The 20,935-nt window shown below is 36.1% G+C and overlaps 1 long non-coding RNA gene and 1 pseudogene across 1 annotated transcript in view; one reads left to right on the top strand and one right to left on the bottom strand.

The window, feature by feature from the left end:
* Nucleotides 1-20,935, top strand: part of LOC121037939 (uncharacterized) — a 47,245-nt gene that overhangs the window by 20,529 nt on the left and 5,781 nt on the right. The window lies entirely within an intron of this gene.
* LOC121037975 (uncharacterized) lies at nt 10,679-10,825 on the bottom strand (annotated as a pseudogene).

Below are 20,935 nucleotides of genomic sequence, written 5' to 3' on the forward strand. Positions count from 1 at the left end.
ATCATATTACTTTCACCTTTTCTGTAATAAAATGTTTGGCATATTTCAACCTAATTTCACCTCTTTACTGATTTTGAAAAATATTTTTAACAAATATTAAACATTTTTTCTAACTTCTACATGTTTTGTTTATAATTTTCCAAATATTTTGTTATTATGTAATCTGGAGATATTTGATTCATTAAAGCAACGTTGGACATGCAGTCCACAGTCTCCATCTTTCGTTCATCAACTGACTGTTTTTCACTCTGTTATGTGTATATACTCAACCCAGCTCAAAAAAATATTTATCATGTTATCATAAAATCATGCAAGGTTCAATGGCACAGGTTTCTGTAGGTATTAATGGCTTATATTTGTGAAGTGTGTATGGAATGCATTACACTTGGGATCATGATTCCTGGAGGGAAGTTCATTTTGAGCTAGAGTTGAAATATAAAAACTAGATGGAAATATCTCAGAAGAAGTCTATATCCCAGACCCGCTATGAGGCAAATAGGTAACCACAATGAATAGAAAAGTTAGAAGATTTCATGAAATTATAAGGGGGAAAAAAGTGTGTGTGTGTGTGTGTGTGTGTGTGTGTGCTATGTGTGAGAGAGAATGGGAGAGAAGGACATCAGACAATTTTAACTCAAACCCAATTTATAAAGTTTATAAATTTATTTTTATATATTTATATCATAAATTTATAAAGTTGAGCCAAAAATAATTTCCTCCTAACATATCTAAAAAGTATTAATTCAGTTTCAACATTCAGATTTTTATTTCTTAAAAATTATTTCCACAGCAACAAAAACAAAAATAAACAAAATCATCCAACTAAAAATCTTCTTTTTTAAAAAAAATTTTTTTTTCAACGTTTATTTATTTTTGGGACAGAGAGAGACAGAGCATGAACGGGAGAGGGGCAGAGAGAGAGGGAGACACAGAATCGGAAACAGGCTCCAGGCTCCAAGCCATCAGCCCAGAGCTTGACACGCGGCTCGAACTCATGGACCGCGAGATCGTGACCTGGCTGAAGTCAGACGCTTAACCGACTGCGCCACCCAGGCGCCCCAAAAATCTATATGAAAGGAAACCATCAAAAAAATGAAAAGGCAACCTACCAAATAGGGGAAAATATTTGTAAATCAAATCTTTATAAAGAATTAATGTCCAAAAGATATAAAGCTCATACAATTCAACAGCAAGAAAAAAACAATCTGATTTTCAAATGGACAAAATAATCTGAATTAACATTTCTCCAGATTTTAGAGGGGGTGGAGGGAAGATGGCGGTGTAGGAGGACGCTGGGCTCACCACGCGTCCTGCTGATCACTTAGATTCCACCTACACCTGCCTAATAACCCAGAGAACCACCAGAGGATTAGCAGAACGGAGTCGCCGGATCCAAGCGCAGACGAGAGGCCCACGGAAGAGGGTAGGAAGGGCGGCGAGGCGGTGCGCGCTCCACGGACTGGCGGGAGGGAGCCTGGGCAAGGGGCGGCTCGCCGGCCAAGCAGAGCCCCCGAGTCTGGCTTGCAAAAAGCGGAGGGGCCTGACGGACTGTGTTCCAACAGCAAGCGCTACTTAGCGGCTGGGAGGTCATAAGTTAACAGCTCTGCTCAGAAAGCGAGAAGGCTGGAGGACAAAGGGAAGGGGAGCTGCTGAGCCCCCGGACGACAGAGCTCAGTTTGGTAGGGAACAAAGACGCTCGCCAGCGCCATCTCCCCCGCCCATCCCCCAGCCAAAATCCCAAAGAGAACCAGTTCCTGCCAGGGAACTTGCTCCCTCCGCGCAAACACCCAACTCTGCGCTTCTGCGGAGCCAAACCTCTGGCAGCGGATCTGACTCCCTCCTGCTGCCACAGGGCCCCTCCTGAACTGGATCACCTAAGGAGAAGCAAGCTAAGCCTACCCCTCCTGCCCCTGTGCACCTTGCCTACCCACCCCAGCTAAGACGCCAGATCCCCAGCATCACAAGCCTGGCAGTGTGCAAGTAGCCCAGACGGGCCACCCCACCCCACAGTGAATCCCGCCCCTAGGAGAGGGGAAGAGAAGGCACACACCAGTCTGACTGTGGACACAGCGGGGTGCTGGGGGCAGACATCAGGTCTGACTGCGGCTCCGCCCACCAACTCCAGTTATACACCACAGCACAGGAGAAGTGCCCTGCAGGTCCTCACCATGCCAGGGACTATCCAAAATGACCAAGCGGAAGAATTCCCCTCAGAAGAATCTCCAGGAAATAACAACAGCTAATGAGCTGATCAAAAAGGATTTAAACAATATAACAGAAAGTGAATTTAGAATAATAGTCATAAAATTAATCGCTGGGCTTGAAAACAGTATAGCTGACAGCAGAGAATCTCTTGCTACAGAGATCAAGGGACTAAGGAACAGTCACGAGGAGCTGAAAAACGCTTTAAACGAAATGCATAACAAAATGGAAACCACCACGGCTCGGATTGAAGAGGCAGAGGAGAGAATAGGTGAACTAGAAGATAAAGTTATGGAAAAAGAGGAAGCTGAGAAAAAGAGATAAAAAAATCCAGGAGTATGAGGGGAGAATTAGAGAACTAAGTGATACACTAAAAAGAAATAATATACGCATCATTGGTATCCCAGAGGAGGAAGAGAGAGGGAAAGGTGCTGAAGGGGTACTTGAAGAAATCATAGCTGAGAACTTCCCTGAAGTGGGGAAGGAAAAAGGCATTGAAATCCAAGAGGCACAGAGAACTCCCTTCAGACGTAACTTGAATCGATCTTCTGCACGACATATCATAGTGAAACTGGCAAAATACAAGGATAAAGAGAAAATTCTGAAAGCAGCAAGGGGTAAACGTGCCCTCACATATAAAGGGAGACCTATAAGACTCGTGACTGATCTCTCTTTTGAAACTTGGCAGGCCAGAAAGAATTGGCACGAGATTTTCAGTGTGCTAGACAGAAAAAATATGCAGCCGAGAATCCTTTATCCAGCAAGTCTGTCATTTAGAATAGAAGGAGAGATAAAGGTCTTCCCAAACAAACAAAAACTGAAGGAATTTGTCACCACTAAACCAGCCCTACAAGAGATCCTAAGGGGGACCCTGTGAGACAAAGTACCAGAGACATCACTACAAGCATAAAACATACAGACATCACAATGACTCTAAGCCCATATCTTTCTATAATAACACTGAATGTAAATGGATTAAATGCGCCACCCAAAAGACATAGGGTATCAGAATGGATAAAAAAACAAGACCCATCTATTTGCTGTCTGCAAGAACTCATTTTAGACCTGAGGACACTTTTAGATTGAGAGTGAGGGGATGGAGAACTATTTATCATGCTACTGGAAGCCAAAAGAAAGCTGGAGTAGCCATACTTATATCAGACAAACTAGCCTTTCAATTAAAGGCTGTAACAAGAGATGAAGAAGGACATTATATAATAGTGACAGGGTCTATCCATCAGGAAGAGCTAACAATGATAAATGTCTATGTGCCGAATACCGGAGCGCCCAAATATATAAAACAATTACTCATAAACATAAGCAACCTTATTGAGAAGAATGTGGTAATTGCAGGGGACTTTAACACCCCACTTACAGAAATGGATAGATCATCTAGACACACGGTCAATAAAGAAACAAGGGCCCTGAATGAGACATTGGATCAGATGGACTTGACAGATATATTCAGAACTCTGCATCCCAAAGCAACAGAATATACTTTCTTGTCGAGTGCACATGGAACATTCTCCAAGATAGATCATATACTGGGTCACAAAACAGCCCTTCATAAGTTTACAAGAATTGAAATCATACCATGCATACTCTCAGACCACAATGCTATGAAGCTTGAAATCAACCACAGAAAAAAAGTCTGGAAAACCTCCAAAAGCATGGAGGTTAAAGAACACCCTACTAACGAATGAGTGGGTCAACCAGGCAATTCGAGAAGAAATTAAAAAATATATGGAAACAAACGAAAATGAAAATACAACAATCCAAACGCTTTGGGACGCAGCGAAGGCAGTCCTGAGAGGAAAATACATTGCAATCCAGGCCTATCTCAAGAAACAAGAAAAATCCCAAATACAAAATCTAACAGCACACCTAAAGGAAATAGAAGCAGAACAGCAAAGGCAGCCTAAACCCAGCAGAAGAAGAGAAATAATAAAGATCAGAGCAGAAATAAACAATATAGAATCTAAAAAAACTGTAGAGCATATCAACGAACCCAAGAGTTGGTTTTTTGAAAAAATAAACAAAATTGACAAACCTCCACCCAGGCTTCTCAAAAAGAAAAGGGAGATGACCCAAATAGATAAAATCATGAATGAAAATGGAATGATTACAACCAATCCCTCAGAGATACAAACAATTATCAGGGAATACTATGAAAAATTATATGCCAACAAATTGGACAACCTGGAAGAAATGGACAAATTCCTGAACACCCACACTCTTCCAAAACTCAATCAGGAGGAAATAGAAAGCTTGAACAGACCCATCACCAGCGAAGAAATTGAATCGGTTATCAAAAATCTCCCAACAAATAAGAGTCCAGGACCAGATGGCTTCCCAGGGGAGTTCTACCAGACGTTTAAAGCAGAGATAATACCTATCCTTCTCAAGCTATTCCAAGAAATAGAAAGGGAAGGAAAACTTCGCGACTCATTCTACGAAGCCAGTATTACTTTGATTCCTAAACCAGACAGAGACCCAGTAAAAAAAGAGAACTACAGGCCAATATCCCTGATGAATATGGATGCCAAAATTCTCAATAAGATACTAGCAAATCGAATTCAACAGCATATAAAAAGAATTATTCACCATGATCAAGTGAGATTCATTCCTGGGATGCAGGGCTGGTTCAACATTCACAAATCAATCAACGTGATACATCCCATTAACAAAAAAAAAGAGAAAAACCATATGATCCTGTCAATCGATGCAGAAAAGGCCTTTGACAAAATCCAGCACCCTTTCTTAATAAAAACCCTTGAGAAAGTCGGGATAGAAGGAACATACTTAAAGATCATAAAAGCCATTTATGAAAAGCCCACAGCTAACATCATCCTCAACGGGGAAAAACTGAGAGCTTTTTCCCTGAGATCAGGAACACGACAGGGATGCCCACTCTCACCGCTGTTGTTTAACATAGTGCTGGAAGTTCTAGCATCAGCAATCAGACAACAACAGGAAATCAAAGGCATCAAAATTGGCAAAGATGAAGTCAAGCTTTCGCTTTTTGCAGATGACATGATATTGTACATGGAAAATTCGATAGACTCCACCAAAAGTCTGCTAGAACTGATACATGAATTCAGCAAAGTTGCAGGATACAAAATCAACGTACAGAAATCAGTTGCATTCTTATACACTAACAATGAAGCAACAGAAAAACAAATAAAGAAACTGATCCCATTCACAATTGCACCAAGAAACATAAAATACCTAGGAATAAATCTAACCAAAGATGTAAAGGATCTTTATGCTGAAAACTATAGAAAGCTTATGAAGGTAATTGAAGAAGATTTAAAGAAATGGAAAGACATTCCCTGCTCATGGATTGGAAGAGTAAATATTTTCAAAATGTCAATACTACCCAAAGCTATCTACACATTCAATGCAATCCCAATCAAAATTGCACCAGCATTCTTCTCGAAACTAGAACAAGCAATCCTAAAATTCATATGGAACCACAAAAGGCCCCGAATAGCCAAAGTAATTTTGAAGAAGAAGACCAAAGCAGGAGGCATCACAATCCCGGACTTTAGCCTCTACTACAAAGCTGTCATCATCAAGACAGCATGGTATTGGCACAAAAACAGACACATAGACCAATGGAACAGAATAGAAACCCCAGAACTAGACCCACAAACGTATGGCCAACTCATCTTTGACAAAGCAGGAAAGAGCATCCAATGGAAAAAACACAGCCTCTTTAACAAATGGTGCTGGGAGAACTGGACAGCAACATGCAGAAGGTTGAAACTAGACCACTTTCTCACACCATTCACAAAAATAAACTCAAAATGGATCAAGGACCTGAATGTGAGACAGGAAACCATCAAAAGCTTAGAGGAGAAAGCAGGAAAAGACCTCTCTGACCTCAGCTGTAGCAATCTCTTACTCGACACATCCCCAAAGGCAAGGGAACTAAAAGCAAAATTGAATTACTGGGACCTTATGAAGATAAAAAGCTTCTGCACAGCAAAGGAAACCACCAACAAAACTAAAAGGCAACCAACGGAATGGGAAAAGATATTTGCAAATGACATATCGGACAAAGGGCTAGTATCCAAAATCTATAAAGAGCTCACCAAACTCCACACCCGAAAAGCAAATAACCCAGTGAAGAAATGGGCAGAAAACATGAATAGATCTAAAGAAGACATCCGGATGGCCAACAGGCACATGAAAAGATGTTCAGCGTCGCTCCTTATCAGGGAAATACAAATCAAAACCACACTCAGATATCACCTCACGCCAGTCAGAGTGGCCAAAATGAACAAATCAGGAGACTATAGATGCTGGAGAGGATGTGGAGAAACGGGAACCCTCTTGCACTGTTGGTGGGAATGCAAACTGGTGCAGCCGCTCTGGAAAGCAGTGTGGAGGTTCCTCAGAAAATTAAAAATAGACCTACCCTATGACCCAGCAATAGCACTGCTAGGAATTTGTCCAAGGGACACAGGAGTACTGATGCATAGGGGCACTTGTACCCCAATGTTCATAGGAGCACTCTCAACAATAGCCAAATTATGGAAAGAGCCTAAATGTCCATCAACTGATGAATGGATAAAGAAATTGTGGTTTATATACACAATGGAATACTACGTGGCAATGAGAAAAAATGAAATATGGCCTTTTCTAGCAACGTGGATGGAACTGGAGAGTGTGAAGCTAAGTGAAATAAGCCATACAGAGAAAGACAGATACCATATGGTTTCACTCTTATGTGGATCCTGAGAAACTTAACAGGAACCCATGGGGGAGGGGAAGGAAAAAAAAAAAAAGAGGTTAGAGTGGGAGAGAGCCAAAGCATAAGAGACTGTTGAGAACTGAGAACAAACTAAGGGTTGATGGGGGGTGGGAGGGAGGAGAGGGTGGGTGATGGGTATTGAGGAGGGCACCTTTTGGGATGAGCACTGGGTGTTGTATGGAAACCAATTTGACAATAAATTTTATATATAAATAAAAAAAAAAAACAACAAAACATTTCTCCAAAGAAGGCATACAGATAGCTATCAGTCCAATGAAAAGATGTTCAACATCACTAATCATCAGTGAAATGAAAATCCAAAGCACACTGAGGTATCGCCTCACACATTAGGATGCTATTACCAAAAGTATAAGAAATAACAAGTGCTGGTGAGAATGTGGAAAAAACCCAACCCTTGTGTACTCTTTGTGAGAATGAGAATTGGTGCATCCACTGTACAAAACGTCATGGAAGTTCTGTAAAATATCTTAAATAGAACTATCATATGATCCAGCAATCTTCTTCTTCTGGGTATTTATGCCTCGAAAGAAAAGAAAGAAAGAAAAAGGAAGGAAGAAAGAAAGAAAAAAAGAAAGAAAGAAAGAAAGAAGAGAAAGAAAACTTTAACTTGAAAGAAAGAAAAGAAATAAAGAAATAAAACTTTAACTTGGAGAGATATATGCACTTTGATGTTCATGCAGCATTACTTACAATAGCCAAGGTAAACAATACTCTAAGTGTCCATTGATGGATGAATGGATAAAGAAATTGTGACATACATACACACAGTGGCATATTATTCATCCATTAAAAAGAAAGAAGTCTTGCCATTTGTGACAATATGAATAAACCTTGATAGCACAACAGTAAGTGAAATAAGTCAAAAGAGACAAATACCATAGGGTCTCATACACAGAATCTAAAAACAAAACAAAACAAAAATCTTAGCTCATAGATACAGAGAACAGATTGGTGGTTGCCAAAGGCAGGGGGTGGGGATGGGCAAAATGAAGAGGGTCGAAAAGTACAGAATTGAAGCTAAAAAGTAAATATCCTTGGGTATGCAATGTTATAAAATAAAGTCCTGGCTATGTAATATACAACACAGTGACTATAGTTAATAATACCATATGCATGTTTGAAAATTATGGGGAGAGTGGATTTTAAAAGATCACATCAAAAGAGAAAAACTTTGTCTAATTATATATGATGACAGGTGTTAACTAGACTTATTGTGGTAATCATTTTGTAATATATACAAATATCAAACATTATGTTGTACACCTGAAAGAAATATAGTTTTATATGTCAATTATAGCTCAAATAAATTGAAAAAAAAAAGAATAATAAGAATAATATTATGTGGAGAAATCTTGAAGTCAAAGAAGAAAACTCTTACAAATTTCTTAGGTAAGATGTTTTAAAAATGATGAGATATGAAAATGATATAGTTTTGTTGCAACATCAGGATACATATTTGGATAATATTTTTTTAATTGAGATTTTTTATTTAAAAAAATTTTAATGTTTATTTTTGAGAGACAGACAGAGCGTGAGCAGGGGAGGGGCAGAGAGAGAAGGAGACCCAGAATCCGAAGCAGGCTCCAGGCTCCGAGCTGTCAGCACAGAGCCCGATGCGGGGCTCAAACCCATGAACCTTGAGATCATGACCTGAGCTGAAGTCGGACGCTTATCCGACTGCGCCAACCAGGAGCCCCTCTAATAGAGATTTTTCAAATCACAAGAAGTCAATACAGTATATTAGAAATAGCATTTAACTTAAAGTCAAGAATCTTAGGAATCTTGGGTTACGATTCTGGCTTTTCAATATTCCACTTGTGTGATATTGGACAAAGCATTTTATTCTCAATGTCTGAGAGTTAGAGGGAGAGAAAGAGAAACTGATATTGCATGAGATTTCATCTGCCCTAATTTCCTCACCAGATGTTCTAAGGAGCAAATAATATATAGCAAGAACCTAAGCCACATATCTACAATGATTCCTACAGATCCAAACATACATTTCTAGACATGTGAGGTAAAATCTGTACCTCAAAGTTTGCAATGAACTGATTGTGCGTTCTGAAATATATATGTTGAAAGAAACCTTAATCCTATTATGATGGTTTTCAGAAGTGGACCCATTGAGTGATAATCAGATTATGAGGGTGGAGCCATGAAAAATGGGAATAGTGCCATGAAAATGGGAATGGAGCCATGAAAAATGGGAAAGAAGCTAGATCTTAGAGTATACAAGCTCGCAGTATAAGATTAGCAAGTTTTGGGATCTAATGTACAGCATGGTAATTATAACTAATAATATTGTACCATACACTTGAATGTTGGGGAGAGGAGACATTATTGTTCTTATCACACACACACACACACACACACACACACACACACAACTGTTAACTATGTAATGGGATGGGTTTGGTTTCTAATGCTAGCGGTAATCAGTTTGCTACATATACATACATCAAATCAATAGCTGTACACCTTAAACTTATATAATATGTTGGGTCAATTGTATTTCAGTAAAGCTGGGGAAGAAGAAGAAGAAGAAGAAGAAGAAGAAGAAGAAGAAGAAGAAGAGGAAGGGGGAGAAGAAGGGGAGGCGGAGGGGGAGGAGGAGGAGGAGGAGGAGGAGGAGGAGGAGGAGGAGAGTGTAAGAAGAAACAGAAGAGGCAGCTGCCTCCACCAGAGAACAAGTTAGCCCTCTCTCTAGCGTGTGAGGATACAATGAGAAGTCATCAGTGTGCACATTCAAGAGGGCCCTCATCAGAATCTGACCATGCTGGGATCCTAATTTCAGATGTCAGTCCTCCAGAACTGTGAGAAATAAATCTCAGTTCTTTAGAAGCCAAAGATAGATAGATAGGTGATAGATGATAGATAGATAGATAGATAGATAGATAGATAAAATTTCTTATCCTGGCCTCACTTACTTAGATGTTTCCACATGAGTGAAATCAATACTGAAGGAAGTTTTGAATTTGATATCTAACTCCCAGTATTTTTTTTTTTAATTTTTTTTCAAACGTTTATTTATTTTTGGGACAGAGAGAGACAGAGCATGAACGGGGGAGGGGCAGAGAGAGAGGGAGACACAGAATCGGAAACAGGCTCCAGGTTCTGAGCCATCAGCCCAGAGCCTGACGCGGGGCTCGAACTCACGGACCGCGAGATCGTGACCTGGCTGAAGTCGGACGCTTAACCGACTGCGCCACCCAGGCGCCCCTAACTCCCAGTATTTTAAAGAAATTTTTAATTTAGTGTGAGTTGAAAAATTGATTTAGTTTGAATGTTTTATTTATTATTTTGGACTTTAAATACATTTCTGGAAAGTGGAAAATATAAATATATAATCCGTAATTCTACTATCCTGGTGTAAATTTATTGATGATCCAGGTATTTTAAATCTTGTTTTTATTTAATGCTTTATTTCTGTCTCACCTTGTTACAGACATGAGCTCATCTCACTTTGAATTTTTTGTTTAATTTTAAATTATAGGTAATTTCAAAATGTTATTGTACTATCTTATTGATAGAACTCTTCCAAAATGATATCTTTTAAGAAGATTATTTCATTGGGGTGCCTGGGTGACTCAGTCAGTTGAGTTCCTGGCTGTTGATGATTTTGGCTCAAGTCATAATCTCCTGGTTTGTGAGATTGAGCCCCATGATGGACTCTGAGCTGACAGCACAGAGCCTGCTTGGGATTCTGTCTCTCTTTCTGCCCCTCCCCCACTGACATGGTTTCTCTCTCTATTTATAAATAAATAAACTTAAAAAAAAGAAAGAAAAAACTAATACTAATGTTAAACTTTACACTTGATCTTAGCCAAAAGGCCGAGAAGCGATTAATGTTAAACTTTAAAAATAGGAGTGAAATATTATGGAAAGCATAAAATTGTTACCAAAAATAAAATTGCAAGAAGCACAGACCAGATACCGATAGATACATTACTTTGAAGTGTTCAATCTCAGCAGATAGGAAAAAATAATGATTTATCACAGTTCATTTATCAAATTGCTGACACATTTATATTTAATAATAAGTAGGATTCATGTATTTTCAAGCTAAACAGATATTTATAAAGTTGCTAGAAAATCATTAATTTCTACTCCTGAAACTAATATTACTACTATATGTTAATAACTAGAATTTAAATAAAAACTTGAAACAAAAAATATAAAAAACAAAGTTGTTGAAAACCAAATTTGTATTTTTGAAAACTAAACTTAAACTAACAAAAATTGAACAAAAGAAACTTACAAAACTCCCGATTTCCCATCTTAAATTCTATTTCTATGGATATATATTGAAGACATAATAGATAGATGCAATGTATTCTTGGGAATTACTTCAATTGGAAAATATTTAAATTTCAAATATGGATGATATATTTAATAAATAAACTCAGCTACTCAATAAGATACTGTGTAACTATTCACATAAAATATTAAAAGTATTTAATAGTATGAAGAAATGATCAGAACTTATTGAAAAACTTGGTAGATAGCACATGAGTCCATTTTTTTAAAGTATTTTTTATTTGAGAGAGAGAGAGCAAACAGGGTAGAGGGGCAAATGGAGAGGGAGAGAGAATCCCAGGCAGGCTCTGCCCTCAGCACAGAGCCAGATGTGGGGCTTGATCCTACAACCCTGGCACCATAACCTGAGCTGAAATCAAGAGTTGGGTGTTCAACAGACTGAGCCATCCAGGAGCCCTGAGCCCATTTTTAAGTAAAACAGTTACACACATACATTAAAGCATTTTAACAGTAGTTATCTATGAAGTTATCCCTAACCAAATATGATTCATGGTATTTAAAATACATTCACGTTGTTGTGTTTCTCAAAGTTCCTAATTAAGACTATATTATTTTCATAATAAAATATTTATTATAAAATATTTTTATTCAGCTATTTTCTGAAAGCATGCATGATCTGTGCATCTTACTAACGTGGCATGGAAAGGAAGTACTTTCTCTCACACTGAGGAAGCACTGTCCCCCCACCCCACATCTTCTCCTCTCCTAGATGCTGATAAGAATCCTTAGTGTATATGTCTCATCGACCTTCAGAGATTACTTTTGAAAATAGAATTTTATGTCAGTACATAAATTCCTTGTCAGTAAAAATGAAACTGTGTGTCAATGGATTTCTATTCCAGATGACTGAGCAAATTACCAGCTGTGTGACTTTAATATCTCATCTTCATTTCTTGAGCTTCAAAATGAGAGAGTGAGAGAAGATAATAATCTCTAGAATTTCTATTACTGGATTCTCAAGCTAGATAGTAGCAGTAAGAGATTTTTCAGTTGTTAGATACTTTAAAGAGTGCTAAGACATATATCTTTCTGTATGGATCCCTGAATATCAGGAATCTCTCTATGGGATACTTCACATGTATGAGATATTCAAGTTATAGGAGATTATACATAATCACATAATATATATATATATCACATAATAATGTGATATATATATATTATTAACACAGTGATGTTATTAAGTTAATTTCATTAAATATTAAAGAAATATGAAAAACTTCTTTCTGAAAAGCTGCAACCCATCCAAAAATACCAATACATACAAAGGTAACTTATTCTCACATAGATGCCAGAAAATCATGTTAAATTAATAATTATAATTTTTGATATTCTGAAGAATATGAAACTATATTGCATGTTTACTTGATTTTTTAAAAATTTGTCTGTTGAGTAATAATTTTCATCTGCTAGTCTTTTTTCTTTCTTTCTTTAATTTGTCCCAGCTCTTCTCTAAGCTGTCTATTCATTGCCTCCCTAACTTTTAATTAAGAACTAGCAAATATTGTCTTTGGAAGAGTCCTGATGACATTGGATGATCCTGATTCAAATTTATGGGCCAATACATTAAGATTAGAACTTTAAAAGTGAGGGTAACTTTTTTTTTCTTTTTGCACGCACACGCACACACACACACACACACAGTTATTTAAATAGCTTTCACTGCAGTTTATTTTAGATATAAACTGTATGCAATTTCAATCTCCAGTTTAGTATGCTATTGGAAAGCATGAGGGAGAGCATGATAGAGAACTTGACCCTGAAGAAAAGTATGGCTAGGGAAAATTTCCCAGTTGCAGAGCTTTCAAATGACTCTTAAGGAAGGTAAGACTCCAATAAAGTTTTTAAGAACACAGTGAAATAAAGGGTAGTTCCACAATCATACACAAATGGTTACCATTTATGTGTTATGGACATGTTAAGATTACCAAGGACTGGAGGATGGAGGGGAGGAGGAAGAACAGAGAGAGGAGAAAGGAGACAGAAGGAGGTACAGTGAGAAAGCATGGCAAGATAAAAAATGAATAAAATGAAGCCTGATAAAAAATATGGCAAGAGACAAAGTTTTAGTTGTAGAGTTTCCAATTCACTCCAAAGATCAGAGTTTTCTGTAAAACTATTACATTTTAAGAATTTCTTATTTTTACAAAATCACCTTCTTTGGTGCATGTCTTGCTACATATATGCCTGAGTGAATGATGTGGGGAAACATTAATAGAAAGGATCCTTGTCCTGTATCTGAGTCGAGAACAAGGAGACAGAGAAGCTGTGGAAATACACAGTAATTACAATTAAGTGGAGAATGGAGAAAATTGAGAGTCAGAAATGGCCACATTCTTTTAAGCTCCAAATATCCTCAGGTATCCTGGGAAGGGCACTGAATTTCCCACAGGAAATTTTCTCAAAGGACTGGGAAATCATGAAAGTCTCAATTACTCAAAATCCCAAACCTGTTTTTAAATATGTCATTTATTTTTAATACCTGTTTTATCTCATTTCTCTTTGTAATTGTATTTTTCTCAGTTTTTCAATGTCTTTTCGACTCTTCTCCACTTTGCTGTACACTTCTTGGTCTTCACAGTTCAGCTTAAAATGACATCTTTGATCAACTTTCCTGGAGAACATATTTTATAAGATAATAATGATGATTGTCATTTTATGAATTCATGTTAAATTTGAGGTGTAAGAAATCTTGGCAGTTGGAAATGCAGGAGTAGGCCTGTAATAAAGATAAAGACAGAATACACTGATGAGAAATATTTTACATAGAGGTGACAGTGGAAACTGCTCATGTGCAAAAGATCTCCAAGAAAGTGAAACCTTTAGGAAGTATCCAGAGTAGGAAATCAATTTTGAAATGAGTTTTGAGATACGTACCTTGAAAATCATTAAAATACAAAATTCAGGGGCGCCTGGGTGGCGCAGTCGGTTAAGCGTCCGACTTCAGCCAGGTCACGATCTCGCGGTCCGTGAGTTCGAGCCCCGCGTCGGGCTCTGGGCTGATGGCTCAGAGCCTGGAGCCTGTTTCCAGTTCTGTGTCTCCCTCTCTCTCTGCCCCTCCCCCGTTCATGCTCTGTCTCTCTCTGTCCCAAAAATAAATAAACGTTAAAAAAAAATTTAATAAAAATACAAAATTCAGTACAATACATGTCTAGTATTTAATATACTTCACAGTGTTAAAATTGTTTGGAAATCAGGAATACATATGTAGTAAATAGAAGGAAACTATGAATACTCAAACACTAACTTCCTCTACCTGACTAGCTAACATATATAAGGCATTATTTTTTTTTAATGTTTATTCATTTTTTACAGAGAGACACAGAGCATGAGTGGGGTAGGGACAGAGAGACAGGGAGACATAGAATCTGAAATAGGCTCCAGGCTCTGAGTTGTCAGCACAGAGCCCCACGCGGGGCTGGAACTCACAGACCGTGAGATCATGACCTGAGCCGAAGTCAGGCGCTCAACCGACTGAGCCACCCAGGTGCCCCAATAATGCGTTATTTTTTAATTGGGATGTAACAATATTTTCTTTTTGCATATTTATAGATTGCCACATGATAGAAAAATAGGAACAATCATAACGGTTTAAGTAACTGGTGCAAATTTATGCCCAGTGACATCTATTTCTGTTGTTTCATTAGCATATTTGGTTTCAATGCCATTTTGAAATAATAACCAATTGTGTTTCAATCTTTTATTTTTTTCTTTATTTTGTTTGTCTGTAGGGAAAGTAATCATATATAGTTTTTCTAATCCATAGGCATATTAAGAAGACTGCAGAGAGGCCTGGTATGTGTTTAGGGCCCTGGTACATGGTTTATTGAGGCTAACATTGTTATGTACTTCTGTAAGTAGTCATTTTTATTTTAAATGTGCTGTATTTTAATTTCCATGAAATGAAATAAATCATTCCAATATATTATGTCAATACTTTTCATTTAAAAAGACTAGGATTGTTTTCTCTGTTTTATACAGCAATAATTTGATTTTCAGATAGAATATATTACATTAGAAATCATTACAATTTTCATAAAAGAATCACTGTTGTCCTAATGCAATTTCATCAAAAATAAATCTTACTAAATAACATGATGTGCTATACTATAGTTTTTCTTAACTTCCAAACATGAAACATATTATCCTAAGAATATTACATGATGTGCAATTCTAGCAATGTAAATATTTTTTTAAGTTCAATATGAATACTGATTTTCTCCAAAATTATTTGGCATGTTGAATAATCAAAGCTACTTGTTGTTTAATATGTTTTTATTACTAATATAATACGCTATTATAATGTAATAGTATACTGTAATGCAGTTTAAATAGATCCTGGAAATAAATAATAAATAAATAAATCCTGGATATAATATTAATAAAATAATTAATCTTAATATAAACAGGTAATATTTCATTTACTAATATATATGGCATTAATATCATTACAGTCATATAATTATACCATAAGTGAATATGTTAATAAAATAATTCATATTAGTATACCCAGTTATATAATATAAATCCATTTGTAAAGTGGAATAGTATAATCGACAGTTACCATTTTTACATTTTGGCAATTATAACAGGGAAACGTTTCTTAAATATTATGGAAAAGTTGCTATCTTATGATTAAGAATGCAAGCCAATCAATCAGGAAATGTTAAGGACACCCCGAAACATCCTTAATCTTTAAGGTGATTTCTTTTAAGTCAACAATGTGTTATATCATGATACTGAGTAGTCCCCTTTCAACACCGGTGAAACACCTCTGTGGTACAAGCTTTTGCTCTAAGTATACTTCTAAGTAAATGATTGTTTCTTGATGGGGAAGAGGGGAGCCTAAAAGTAGGGAAAAAATGCACAGAATTTAAATGTTATAATTCCTATTGATATTAATATAAACTTGAGGTTTACATTTCATATTAATATAAAATATAATATAAAGTATTTTATAGTTTATTATTCTAAATAATTAAAATAACTTATTGATATTATTAATATCCATAATATTTTACACTATTACTTTTAATATTGCCATAAATATTAATAGACTATATTATTACCATTCATGTAAGTATATAGTAAATATATATTTTTACCATGTATAATATGCATTTTAAGACGTATTTAAGCACATAGAAAATATGGATTTTAAATCTCCAGATTCCTCATGTATCTACCTGTGTAAGCAATAGTAAATTCTCAATAATATCTATTTTTATGACATACTATAATATACATCCATTAACAAAAATTGAACTAGAACTCACACTGAAAATGTTTTGAGTTACTGTATTATTTTATTGTTTCACCGTTTTTCATTGGAAATGACAATGATATTTACAATTTATGAAAACTATACCAATATAGAAATGCAATTTATGACATGGCATTATTTACATAATTTCACAAAAATTTGTATCTTCAACCTCCCTTGGAGTCATAATTCACAATAAACTCATAAGTGTTTTCTCAAAATCAGATATTTTATATATGAATTATGTTCTTTAAGCTTTAAAATTATCCTATAGTGATATATGTGCTGATTTAAATATATACATTTGCATTTATAATCTTTATAAACAAAATAAGTAAATTTCTATGACCAGAGTGAGTGGTTCTTACTGAATGTATTATCTTCACATAAATAACTGCCACACTATTTGTACTATGGCTGAGCTCACAGATGTGATACTCAATATGATTAAGTAGTACACATTTCAATTATAAGGGATGAAGCAAGGATGTGTACTGAAACTTGGTAATGTGTATTTTTAAGAAATCACAAAGAATGGAAAGGAGGAAGACAATGGGAGATGTTCACATTCCTCTGGGTTGTGAAAATTAATAGTTTGCATGTTTATAAAGGCTTTACTTCTTTATAGAATATGAATACAGATCCAGCCTCTGCCTCAATATTAGAACATATGTAGTAAAATAAGGACAAGAATAAATCATTAAAATATGATTAGGGTCACTGTTTGATTTTGCATAATCAGTTTGACTATTGAATTATGCTAAAGCTCAGGATTCTTCTCTGTGTAATAGGTAGTTCACCAAAGGAAAAATAAGAGTCCGTTAAATCAAATTTGGGGAGTTGGTGGTTTTCTTCCTATTATCCCTGCAGTGAATGAAATTCTTAACTGGAGGTTCGATCAATGCTGATGCATCACTATTGACAACTCTTTGAGGGGTCTTTAACTCCCTATTTCAACAAGGTAATGAAAGTAAGTACTGAACATGATTTTCTTGGAGAGGCAGTCCACCATGGACCCTGCACAGCCTTGAGGAGTGTGCCAGATGGCCAGGTTTCTCTGTCTTCTGATACCGAACAGTTCTGTGCCTGGTTACATAGTCATCTAGTAGGTCAAGACAACTACAGTGAGAGCTGCTTACTCTCCAGGGGAAAGTAGACTCACTTATTTCCTGCTTGCTCTGGGGTAGGCTGTTTGCTTAAAACCCGTGGACTTTTGACCCTGAGTTTCTCAGCTATTCCAAAACTCACAGGAAAGTGGGGGGCCTGCACTGGGGTCCATCAAATCACTCCATAGACATGGTGGACAGGGTAACCAGTGCATAAATGCTGATACTCTACTAGCTATTCTGTACTTTTTTCCTCTCTGATCCAAGAGTTTCCTAAGTATCATGTTAGTTTGCAAGTAGGGTAAGATCTCAAACCCTTCACGAGTTCTGATATAATTGACTTCTTGACTATAAATTTTACCAAAATTTAATTTGAGCACAAAATATAAATATATGTCATTGTACAGTTCTGATTAAGTTTCAAACATCTTTTTAATATTTTTTCATGAATAACATTTCACCCGCCAGTTGGTACTATGGCTCAAAATACAATCATCTGGATGGCACTGTCTTTTTCATTATTGTAATTTTGCTAATCACCTTCTCCTTGTTTCTTATCTTTTCCCACATCTACATTTGTGAAATTTTGCTTTCCTCCTAAATTCCTAAACTCTCAGACTTTTTCACCTGTTAATGGTCAAAGTTTATTTTTGGTATTCTTAATAGAACTACTTCTCTCCAAATCAGCTATTCTATATGATTTACTCTTAATGTCTTTAATATGTATCCTAAAGCTTATTTATTACTTGCTTATTCCTACAGCTTCCTTCTTACACATTTACTATTTTTATTGGATCTATGATTTCTGCTGTACTGTGTTATCTACTTTATTGTGTTCTCTCTCTCATGGTAGATATTTTGCAGATTCGCTTTTTCTTTCTTGAAGTCAAGGCTAAAATCAAATTCGCTGTTTTGTAGAACTATGATTATATTAAACACCTTGCACCTAAGAATCAACATCAGAAGGTGTTTTCTCTAAGCATAAAATATGAAAATATTAATTGTAGATAACATGTATATCCTTACCATGTAGCAGAGGTTTTACATTTTTCTGAATAATAACTTCTATCCTTATAATCTCCACACATCTTTAAGTGAATTATACAGGCAGTACCTGGTAGAATTAGGATTTAAACTGGGGCAGACTGGCTCAAGTATTTAATCTCTTAACTATTAGGCTAGAAGGCATTGGTTTGACGAGTTAGTAAATTCAAAAATTGAATTCCAAGGTCAAATTTTTCTCATTACTCTTATGGAAGTAGCATCCAAATTAATAACTTGAAATTTGGGAACCTGTCTTCATTACAACCAAATTTTCACCAACATGCCACCAACAGAAGTACCTACTGGCAACATTGTTGTCACTACATACCTAAAATGTTCCTTATTATTATCCTTTGTGCTACTATCTTAGAAAAGAATGTTCCCTTCTGATATAAAATAGAAGGGTGTAGTGGACAGATGATAGGGAGTCTTCAACCATCTAAAATTTCTTGACTGACCTTGGACTAAGTTGCATTCCTTGGATTTTAGTTTCTTTCACCGAAAGTCTCAGATAATAACATGTACTTTATAGGGTTGTTGTGAGCTTTAAATGGCACTGCTATTTATGTAGTGCCATGTAAGCATTCAATAAATATTATTTCTTTCCCTTTCTTGTAAAGTATATCATGGATTGTTATTTAATATCCAACATCTGTTTCAATTTCACGCATCACTGCTCTTCGGTGTACAAAACGGGAAACTATAGTACATATTTATTAAATTACTACACAGAATATTAAGTTAAAGGCTAGATCCTTTATTGTAGTGAATTCCAAGGTGAATTCTTTGTAAGACAAATATTTTTTTTTGACAAGGGGAACCTTCTCTTTCATTTTCTGTTTTTTAAAATTATTGAATCAGCTTTAGTAGAAAAAGGCATATCAATAATAAATTTTCAATATTTGAAATTGAATTAATGAGAGCAACTTATTCCAGTGAAACAAACATATTTTTCAAGTGAAATACATAATTAAAATGAAGGATAGGCTTTATAATTTTATTTTTTATTACTCCCATAAATTTTTCATCCTCTTTTATTAAACAGAGCTTTGGTGGTAACTTCTAAATGTCCTAAGACAAAAATCCATGTCTTCCTTTTAACCTCAGAGTTTCTATTGAAATTAAACTACCCACATAGGCCAATAAAATCAAATGGCTTTTAATATAAATCTCTTAAAAATATAAAGAATAGGAATATTTTAATCTATTGGGATTTCAGAACTCTACATAGGTTAAGCTCTAGTGTGACAGAGTATTAGTCTACAGAATTAGATAATCATATCCTCATGATGTGATTCTCCTCTTCCCAAATTCACAAAATAGCTTGTCTACCATCAATATCTACCACATCAGAAAAGTATTAATCTAGAGAAAGTGGGGTACTGGAAAGAAAGAACATCTATGAAGTCAACTGAGGCCCAGAGAGTTAGTATAGTCTCAATCCCAAACAGCAATTCAATTTTCCATAAATAACAGAATAACTGTTTTACTTGGTCACAGATACTGATTTTAGAACTGAGAACTGGAATTTTATATAAGATAAGAGCAAGTGTATCACCTGGAAGTGTGAGTTGGGCTTTCACAAACTGGTTATCCATGTGTTAGTGACAACCTTGAATCAGCACAGATAGCATAATGACCCAGTCCAGCTGTCTCCTGCTTTTTTGCTGCCACTGGGTAGTAGATAAAGACAAGTAGCCTCAGAAATTTTCATTCATCCGTGGCCACAGCTGAGAAACAGGGGTGCCACATGTCTCCAAGAGATTTGAGAAAATTCCTTTTAGTCTGCCGGAATGTTGATCCAGAGACGAAGGGCTCTGGATCTTTGCCATTGCATAATATTGGGCTTCTACCTGGGATCTTTAGCTATACAGGAAAGTCACCATAATGCCACTTTGTTTCCATGTTAAGATTGCAAAAAAGCTCCATAATTTATTGGGTCACTGAATCTATCTCTGCTGATGGACAGCTCCATTGGACATCTCTCAAAGAAAAGGCAAAGCTTTTTGTAGCACAATCTCCAGCCAGAAAGGAGGAAAAAGCACATTTTGCAATTCATGATAGTATCAATTGTATGTTACATATTATATTTCCTACTACAAATACCACATATCTTTACTATGTATAGTGTGTAACATATTATATATTTACACATGGAATATATACTATATATCATACAATTTAATGTATGCAACATATTTTATGACACATATAATATGACAT

The sequence above is a fragment of the Herpailurus yagouaroundi genome, unplaced genomic scaffold (assembly GCF_014898765.1).
Source record: "Herpailurus yagouaroundi ecotype Mexico unplaced genomic scaffold, PumYag 164, whole genome shotgun sequence".
Lineage (NCBI taxonomy): Eukaryota > Metazoa > Chordata > Mammalia > Carnivora > Felidae > Herpailurus > Herpailurus yagouaroundi.